This window comes from Vicia villosa, linkage group LG3 (assembly GCF_029867415.1).
Source record: "Vicia villosa cultivar HV-30 ecotype Madison, WI linkage group LG3, Vvil1.0, whole genome shotgun sequence".
In the NCBI taxonomy this organism is placed as follows: Eukaryota; Viridiplantae; Streptophyta; class Magnoliopsida; order Fabales; family Fabaceae; genus Vicia; species Vicia villosa.
In genome coordinates this window covers 155259833-155270037 of record NC_081182.1, presented here as the reverse complement: position 1 = coordinate 155270037, position 10205 = coordinate 155259833, and the positions used below count along the sequence as shown (strand labels likewise).

Sequence of the window (10205 nt, the reverse complement as noted above, 5' to 3'; positions counted from 1 at the left end):
GCATTTCTGGAAACAAAGCCGCATTTTACAATTGCACATTTTGTGGACTTCAAGATACTCTATATGATCACAAAGGTATCCACTACTTCAATAATTGCTATATTCAGGGCTCCGTTGATTTTATCTTTGGCTCTGGAAGGTCTCTCTACGAGGTATTATTCTTGTTTAATTTTTCCTGAAGTGTTATTGAAATGTTCATTATAGTACTATTATATTGAAATATGGATTTGATGATGGTCTTAAACAAAAATATGATGATGGCCTAAAAGAAGGAATACATTTAACATTCTACAAATTTGTTTAAGATATAAATACTAATCTTAAATTTTGTCATTTATTTATTAAATTTTGAATAAATCTCGTGTATTTCGAAAGTGCACTTAGAAAAATATTTATAGAGAAAAGAGTTGTTCCTTAAAATAATAGATAACATTAACATAAAAATTCCCGCCCGATTCATTTGGGTTGATAGATTTTAATTCAATTGGCATGCAGAGCTGCATTCTAAATTCCATAGCCAACAAAGTGACCGCAATCACAGCTCAGAAACGTTCAATTTCGTCGTTAGATAGCGGATTTTCATTTAAAAATAGCATCGTAAAAGGAAGTGTCCAAGCTTATCTAGGGAGACCATGGGGAGAATACTCGAGGGTTATCTTTTCTAACACCTTCATGGATAATCTTGTTCTCCCTAAAGGATGGGAAGATACTATGGATGGCAGAGCAAACTACTCGTGATATTGGACTTCCATATTTTGACATTATGCACTCATCCGAACAAGTATTTCCATATCACGATATCGGTATTTTATTCTAGTTTACGTATTTTTTATTTTCCATTACATTTTGTCGAATAATAGGAGGTTTTAAAATAATGATATCATTGTTTTGAAAAAAATGAATCACTCAGAGCATATTTCGGATATGCATATCTAAAACTGGTTCATGGTGTTTTGGGAATATTAGGAGTGTTTTCCACCATATATGGGTGCATAAAGAAATTTCCTTTATTTAATTTATTTTCAAGTAATTAACCCAAGCGTGTGATTGGTATATAAACACTACAACAAATACACTTCAAATCAATGTGGGAGTCTCATGGTAAACAACACCTTCCATTACACAATTTCAAATTGTGCATGCATTTTGAAACTTCGCCTTAATACACTACCTTTTTCTATCGTTATTGATCCCAAAAACGGAGAAATTGTGAAAACTTAATTAGCAATAGGCATCTTTCTATATAATATTGGATGTTAGTTATAATAGAAAACTAAACAAAAAGAGAAAATCAATTTATAAAACAAAACAAAGAGAGGTACTAGGGACTTTTTCAAATTTTGTTTCCACTTTTAAGTTAATCATGTTGGTAAACATTTAACATGTAACGTAGCATTACTCTCTTTATCATATTTCAACAACTTCTTTCACCATGGTTACAGAAACCAAGCTTCAAGCTCTCTTTGTTCTAGTTACATGCATATTGATATGTTTCTTCATGAATGTGAGTGCTACCTATCAACAAGGTATTGATTTAAAACACAGACAAGCTGAGAGTAACAAGATGAGAATAAGAGTTGATCTACACGGTGGTGCTGCTTTTACGACTATTGACTATTACAGAAGCTCTCAATAGCATTCCACCACAAAATACTAGAAGAGTTATTTTATCCATTGCAACCGGTGTTTATTGGTAATCTAATCTCACTATAACTCAATTTATTACTTTTTTTTCATTTTATCTTTTAAATATTTTAGTATTTAGTTAAATAGTTTAAAATATTGTGATGTTTGATTGCTATCATGAATTATATGACTTGTGATGTTTCAGGGAGAAAATTGTGATCTCCAAAGCATATCCTTTCATAACATTTTTAGGAGATATAATTCCTCCAACAATTATATGGAATGATTCTTCAAGTACCATAGGAAATGATGGACAAAAGTTTGGAAACTTATAATAGTGCAACTGTTGCAGTGAGTGCGGATTATTTTATAGCCATCAACCTTAAATTTGAGGTTCTAAGTTAAACTCATTAATCCAAACAATGCATATAGTTTTTTAAATTATATTATACTATCATATTTCATGTTAGTTTTTTAAATTTACTATACTATTATATTTCATGTTGATTTGTTTTAGTTACTGTTAAGGAGTACTTTGTAAAAAAAGAAGATGGTGTAACAAAATTAAAATTTCAAAGTTCAATAAAAAATGATAAAAATAGTTACTCATGTAATTAAATTGCTTTTCAAAATAGAATACGGCATCATATTTTAAGTCAGAGATAGAACCGGCAGTTGCACTTCGCATTTCTGGAAACAAAGCCGCATTTTACAATTGCACATTTAGTGGACTTCAAGATACTCTATATGATCACAAAGGTATCCACTACTTCAATAATTGCTATATTCAGGGCTCCGTTGATTTTATCTTTGGCTCTGGAAGGTCTCTCTACGAGGTATTATTCTTGTTTAATTTTTCCTGAAGTGTTATTGAAATGTTCATTATAGTACTATTATATTGAAATATGGATTTGATGATGGTCTTAAACAAAAATATGATGATGGCCTAAAAGAAGGAATACATTTAACATTCTACAAATTTGTTTAAGATATAAATACTAATCTTAAATTTTGTCATTTATTTATTAAATTTTGAATAAATCTCGTGTATTTCGAAAGTGCACTTAGAAAAATATTTATAGAGAAAAGAGTTGTTCCTTAAAATAATAGATAACATTAACATAAAAATTCCCGCCCGATTCATTTGGGTTGATAGATTTTAATTCAATTGGCATGCAGAGCTGCATTCTAAATTCCATAGCCAACAAAGTGACCGCAATCACAGCTCAGAAACGTTCAATTTCGTCGTTAGATAGCGGATTTTCATTTAAAAATAGCATCGTAAAAGGAAGTGTCCAAGCTTATCTAGGGAGACCATGGGGAGAATACTCGAGGGTTATCTTTTCTAACACCTTCATGGATAATCTTGTTCTCCCTAAAGGATGGGAAGATACTATGGATGGCAGAGCAAACTACTCGTGATATTGGACTTCCATATTTTGACATTATGCACTCATCCGAACAAGTATTTCCATATCACGATATCGGTATTTTATTCTAGTTTACGTATTTTTTATTTTCCATTACATTTTGTCGAATAATAGGAGGTTTTAAAATAATGATATCATTGTTTTGAAAAAAATGAATCACTCAGAGCATATTTCGGATATGCATATCTAAAACTGGTTCATGGTGTTTTGGGAATATTAGGAGTGTTTTCCACCATATATGGGTGCATAAAGAAATTTCCTTTATTTAATTTATTTTCAAGTAATTAACCCAAGCGTGTGATTGGTATATAAACACTACAACAAATACACTTCAAATCAATGTGGGAGTCTCATGGTAAACAACACCTTCCATTACACAATTTCAAATTGTGCATGCATTTTGAAACTTCGCCTTAATACACTACCTTTTTCTATCGTTATTGATCCCAAAAACGGAGAAATTGTGAAAACTTAATTAGCAATAGGCATCTTTCTATATAATATTGGATGTTAGTTATAATAGAAAACTAAACAAAAAGAGAAAATCAATTTATAAAACAAAACAAAGAGAGGTACTAGGGACTTTTTCAAATTTTGTTTCCACTTTTAAGTTAATCATGTTGGTAAACATTTAACATGTAACGTAGCATTACTCTCTTTATCATATTTCAACAACTTTTTCACCATGGTTACAGAAACCAAGCTTCAAGCTCTCTTTGTTCTAGTTACATGCATATTGATATGTTTCTTCATGAATGTGAGTGCTACCTATCAACAAGGTATTGATTTAAAACACAGACAAGCTGAGAGTAACAAGATGAGAATAAGAGTTGATCTACACGGTGGTGCTGCTTTTACGACTATTGACTATTACAGAAGCTCTCAATAGCATTCCACCACAAAATACTAGAAGAGTTATTTTATCCATTGCAACCGGTGTTTATTGGTAATCTAATCTCACTATAACTCAATTTATTACTTTTTTTTCATTTTATCTTTTAAATATTTTAGTATTTAGTTAAATAGTTTAAAATATTGTGATGTTTGATTGCTATCATGAATTATATGACTTGTGATGTTTCAGGGAGAAAATTGTGATCTCCAAAGCATATCCTTTCATAACATTTTTAGGAGATATAATTCCTCCAACAATTATATGGAATGATTCTTCAAGTACCATAGGAAATGATGGACAAAAGTTTGGAAACTTATAATAGTGCAACTGTTGCAGTGAGTGCGGATTATTTTATAGCCATCAACCTTAAATTTGAGGTTCTAAGTTAAACTCATTAATCCAAACAATGCATATAGTTTTTTAAATTATATTATACTATCATATTTCATGTTAGTTTTTTAAATTTACTATACTATTATATTTCATGTTGATTTGTTTTAGTTACTGTTAAGGAGTACTTTGTAAAAAAAGAAGATGGTGTAACAAAATTAAAATTTCAAAGTTCAATAAAAAATGATAAAAATAGTTACTCATGTAATTAAATTGCTTTTCAAAATAGAATACGGCATCATATTTTAAGTCAGAGATAGAACCGGCAGTTGCACTTCGCATTTCTGGAAACAAAGCCGCATTTTACAATTGCACATTTAGTGGACTTCAAGATACTCTATATGATCACAAAGGTATCCACTACTTCAATAATTGCTATATTCAGGGCTCCGTTGATTTTATCTTTGGCTCTGGAAGGTCTCTCTACGAGGTATTATTCTTGTTTAATTTTTCCTGAAGTGTTATTGAAATGTTCATTATAGTACTATTATATTGAAATATGGATTTGATGATGGTCTTAAACAAAAATATGATGATGGCCTAAAAGAAGGAATACATTTAACATTCTACAAATTTGTTTAAGATATAAATACTAATCTTAAATTTTGTCATTTATTTATTAAATTTTGAATAAATCTCGTGTATTTCGAAAGTGCACTTAGAAAAATATTTATAGAGAAAAGAGTTGTTCCTTAAAATAATAGATAACATTAACATAAAAATTCCCGCCCGATTCATTTGGGTTGATAGATTTTAATTCAATTGGCATGCAGAGCTGCATTCTAAATTCCATAGCCAACAAAGTGACCGCAATCACAGCTCAGAAACGTTCAATTTCGTCGTTAGATAGCGGATTTTCATTTAAAAATAGCATCGTAAAAGGAAGTGTCCAAGCTTATCTAGGGAGACCATGGGGAGAATACTCGAGGGTTATCTTTTCTAACACCTTCATGGATAATCTTGTTCTCCCTAAAGGATGGGAAGATACTATGGATGGCAGAGCAAACTACTCGTGATATTGGATTTCCATATTTTGACATTATGCACTCATCCGAACAAGTATTTCCATATCACGATATCGGTATTTTATTCTAGTTTACGTATTTTTTATTTTCCATTACATTTTGTCGAATAATAGGAGGTTTTAAAATAATGATATCATTGTTTTGAAAAAAATGAATCACTCAGAGCATATTTCGGATATGCATATCTAAAACTGGTTCATGGTGTTTTGGGAATATTAGGAGTGTTTTCCACCATATATGGGTGCATAAAGAAATTTCCTTTATTTAATTTATTTTCAAGTAATTAACCCAAGCGTGTGATTGGTATATAAACACTACAACAAATACACTTCAAATCAATGTGGGAGTCTCATGGTAAACAACACCTTCCATTACACAATTTCAAATTGTGCATGCATTTTGAAACTTCGCCTTAATACACTACCTTTTTCTATCGTTATTGATCCCAAAAACGGAGAAATTGTGAAAACTTAATTAGCAATAGGCATCTTTCTATATAATATTGGATGTTAGTTATAATAGAAAACTAAACAAAAAGAGAAAATCAATTTATAAAACAAAACAAAGAGAGGTACTAGGACTTTTTCAAATTTTGTTTCCACTTTTAAGTTAATCATGTTGGTAAACATTTAACATGTAACGTAGCATTACTCTCTTTATCATATTTCAACAACTTTTTCACCATGGTTACAGAAACCAAGCTTCAAGCTCTCTTTGTTCTAGTTACATGCATATTGATATGTTTCTTCATGAATGTGAGTGCTACCTATCAACAAGGTATTGATTTAAAACACAGACAAGCTGAGAGTAACAAGATGAGAATAAGAGTTGATCTACACGGTGGTGCTGCTTTTACGACTATTGACTATTACAGAAGCTCTCAATAGCATTCCACCACAAAATACTAGAAGAGTTATTTTATCCATTGCAACCGGTGTTTATTGGTAATCTAATCTCACTATAACTCAATTTATTACTTTTTTTTTCATTTTATCTTTTAAATATTTTAGTATTTAGTTAAATAGTTTAAAATATTGTGATGTTTGATTGCTATCATGAATTATATGACTTGTGATGTTTCAGGGAGAAAATTGTGATCTCCAAAGCATATCCTTTCATAACATTTTTAGGAGATATAATTCCTCCAACAATTATATGGAATGATTCTTCAAGTACCATAGGAAATGATGGACAAAAGTTTGGAAACTTATAATAGTGCAACTGTTGCAGTGAGTGCGGATTATTTTATAGCCATCAACCTTAAATTTGAGGTTCTAAGTTAAACTCATTAATCCAAACAATGCATATAGTTTTTTAAATTATATTATACTATCATATTTCATGTTAGTTTTTTAAATTTACTATACTATTATATTTCATGTTGATTTGTTTTAGTTACTGTTAAGGAGTACTTTGTAAAAAAAGAAGATGGTGTAACAAAATTAAAATTTCAAAGTTCAATAAAAAATGATAAAAATAGTTACTCATGTAATTAAATTGCTTTTCAAAATAGAATACGGCATCATATTTTAAGTCAGAGATAGAACCGGCAGTTGCACTTCGCATTTCTGGAAACAAAGCCGCATTTTACAATTGCACATTTAGTGGACTTCAAGATACTCTATATGATCACAAAGGTATCCACTACTTCAATAATTGCTATATTCAGGGCTCCGTTGATTTTATCTTTGGCTCTGGAAGGTCTCTCTACGAGGTATTATTCTTGTTTAATTTTTCCTGAAGTGTTATTGAAATGTTCATTATAGTACTATTATATTGAAATATGGATTTGATGATGGTCTTAAACAAAAATATGATGATGGCCTAAAAGAAGGAATACATTTAACATTCTACAAATTTGTTTAAGATATAAATACTAATCTTAAATTTTGTCATTTATTTATTAAATTTTGAATAAATCTCGTGTATTTCGAAAGTGCACTTAGAAAAATATTTATAGAGAAAAGAGTTGTTCCTTAAAATAATAGATAACATTAACATAAAAATTCCCGCCCGATTCATTTGGGTTGATAGATTTTAATTCAATTGGCATGCAGAGCTGCATTCTAAATTCCATAGCCAACAAAGTGACCGCAATCACAGCTCAGAAACGTTCAATTTCGTCGTTAGATAGCGGATTTTCATTTAAAAATAGCATCGTAAAAGGAAGTGTCCAAGCTTATCTAGGGAGACCATGGGGAGAATACTCGAGGGTTATCTTTTCTAACACCTTCATGGATAATCTTGTTCTCCCTAAAGGATGGGAAGATACTATGGATGGCAGAGCAAACTACTCGTGATATTGGACTTCCATATTTTGACATTATGCACTCATCCGAACAAGTATTTCCATATCACGATATCGGTATTTTATTCTAGTTTACGTATTTTTTATTTTCCATTACATTTTGTCGAATAATAGGAGGTTTTAAAATAATGATATCATTGTTTTGAAAAAAATGAATCACTCAGAGCATATTTCGGATATGCATATCTAAAACTGGTTCATGGTGTTTTGGGAATATTAGGAGTGTTTTCCACCATATATGGGTGCATAAAGAAATTTCCTTTATTTAATTTATTTTCAAGTAATTAACCCAAGCGTGTGATTGGTATATAAACACTACAACAAATACACTTCAAATCAATGTGGGAGTCTCATGGTAAACAACACCTTCCATTACACAATTTCAAATTGTGCATGCATTTTGAAACTTCGCCTTAATACACTACCTTTTTCTATCGTTATTGATCCCAAAAACGGAGAAATTGTGAAAACTTAATTAGCAATAGGCATCTTTCTATATAATATTGGATGTTAGTTATAATAGAAAACTAAACAAAAAGAGAAAATCAATTTATAAAACAAAACAAAGAGAGGTACTAGGACTTTTTCAAATTTTGTTTCCACTTTTAAGTTAATCATGTTGGTAAACATTTAACATGTAACGTAGCATTACTCTCTTTATCATATTTCAACAACTTTTTCACCATGGTTACAGAAACCAAGCTTCAAGCTCTCTTTTTTCTAGTTACATGCATATTGATATGTTTCTTCATGAATGTGAGTGCTACCTATCAACAAGGTATTGATTTAAAACACAGACAAGCTGAGAGTAACAAGATGAGAATAAGAGTTGATCTACACGGTGGTGCTGCTTTTACGACTATTGACTATTACAGAAGCTCTCAATAGCATTCCACCACAAAATACTAGAAGAGTTATTTTATCCATTGCAACCGGTGTTTATTGGTAATCTAATCTCACTATAACTCAATTTATTACTTTTTTTTTCATTTTATCTTTTAAATATTTTAGTATTTAGTTAAATAGTTTAAAATATTGTGATGTTTGATTGCTATCATGAATTATATGACTTGTGATGTTTCAGGGAGAAAATTGTGATCTCCAAAGCATATCCTTTCATAACATTTTTAGGAGATATAATTCCTCCAACAATTATATGGAATGATTCTTCAAGTACCATAGGAAATGATGGACAAAAGTTGGAAACTTATAATAGTGCAACTGTTGCAGTGAGTGCGGATTATTTTATAGCCATCAACCTTAAATTTGAGGTTCTAAGTTAAACTCATTAATCCAAACAATGCATATAGTTTTTTAAATTATATTATACTATCATATTTCATGTTAGTTTTTTAAATTTACTATACTATTATATTTCATGTTGATTTGTTTTAGTTACTGTTAAGGAGTACTTTGTAAAAAAAGAAGATGGTGTAACAAAATTATAATTTCAAAGTTCAATAAAAAATGATAAAAATAGTTACTCATGTAATTAAATTGCTTTTCAAAATAGAATACGGCATCATATTTTAAGTCAGAGATAGAACCGGCAGTTGCACTTCGCATTTCTGGAAACAAAGCCGCATTTTACAATTGCACATTTAGTGGACTTCAAGATACTCTATATGATCACAAAGGTATCCACTACTTCAATAATTGCTATATTCAGGGCTCCGTTGATTTTATCTTTGGCTCTGGAAGGTCTCTCTACGAGGTATTATTCTTGTTTAATTTTTCCTGAAGTGTTATTGAAATGTTCATTATAGTACTATTATATTGAAATATGGAGTTGATGATGGTCTTAAACAAAAATATGATGATGGCCTAAAAGAAGGAATACATTTAACATTCTACAAATTTGTTTAAGATATAAATACTAATCTTAAATTTTGTCATTTATTTATTAAATTTTGAATAAATCTCGTGTATTTCGAAAGTGCACTTAGAAAAATATTTATAGAGAAAAGAGTTGTTCCTTAAAATAATAGATAACATTAACATAAAAATTCCCGCCCGATTCATTTGGGTTGATAGATTTTAATTCAATTGGCATGCAGAGCTGCATTCTAAATTCCATAGCCAACAAAGTGACCGCAATCACAGCTCAGAAACGTTCAATTTCGTCGTTAGATAGCGGATTTTCATTTAAAAATAGCATCGTAAAAGGAAGTGTCCAAGCTTATCTAGGGAGACCATGGGGAGAATACTCGAGGGTTATCTTTTCTAACACCTTCATGGATAATCTTGTTCTCCCTAAAGGATGGGAAGATACTATGGATGGCAGAGCAAACTACTCGTGATATTGGATTTCCATATTTTGACATTATGCACTCATCCGAACAAGTATTTCCATATCACGATATCGGTATTTTATTCTAGTTTACGTATTTTTTATTTTCCATTACATTTTGTCGAATAATAGGAGGTTTTAAAATAATGATATCATTGTTTTGAAAAAAATGAATCACTCAGAGCATATTTCGGATATGCATATCTAAAACTGGTTCATGGTGTTTTGGGAATATTAGGAG

At 30.4% G+C, this 10205-nt stretch overlaps 4 pseudogenes; all 4 read left to right on the top strand.

Annotated features, from left to right (window-relative positions):
* LOC131659221 (pectinesterase QRT1-like) overlaps positions 1–3048 on the top strand; it is a 3688-nt pseudogene extending 640 nt beyond the window's left edge.
* Positions 3049–3741: 693 nt separating this feature from the next.
* LOC131659220 (pectinesterase QRT1-like) lies at positions 3742–5357 on the top strand (annotated as a pseudogene).
* A 692-nt stretch (positions 5358–6049) lies between these two features.
* Positions 6050–7666, top strand: LOC131659219 (pectinesterase QRT1-like; annotated as a pseudogene).
* Positions 7667–8358: 692 nt separating this feature from the next.
* LOC131659218 (pectinesterase QRT1-like) lies at positions 8359–9974 on the top strand (annotated as a pseudogene).
* Positions 9975–10205: the final 231 nt, after the last annotated feature.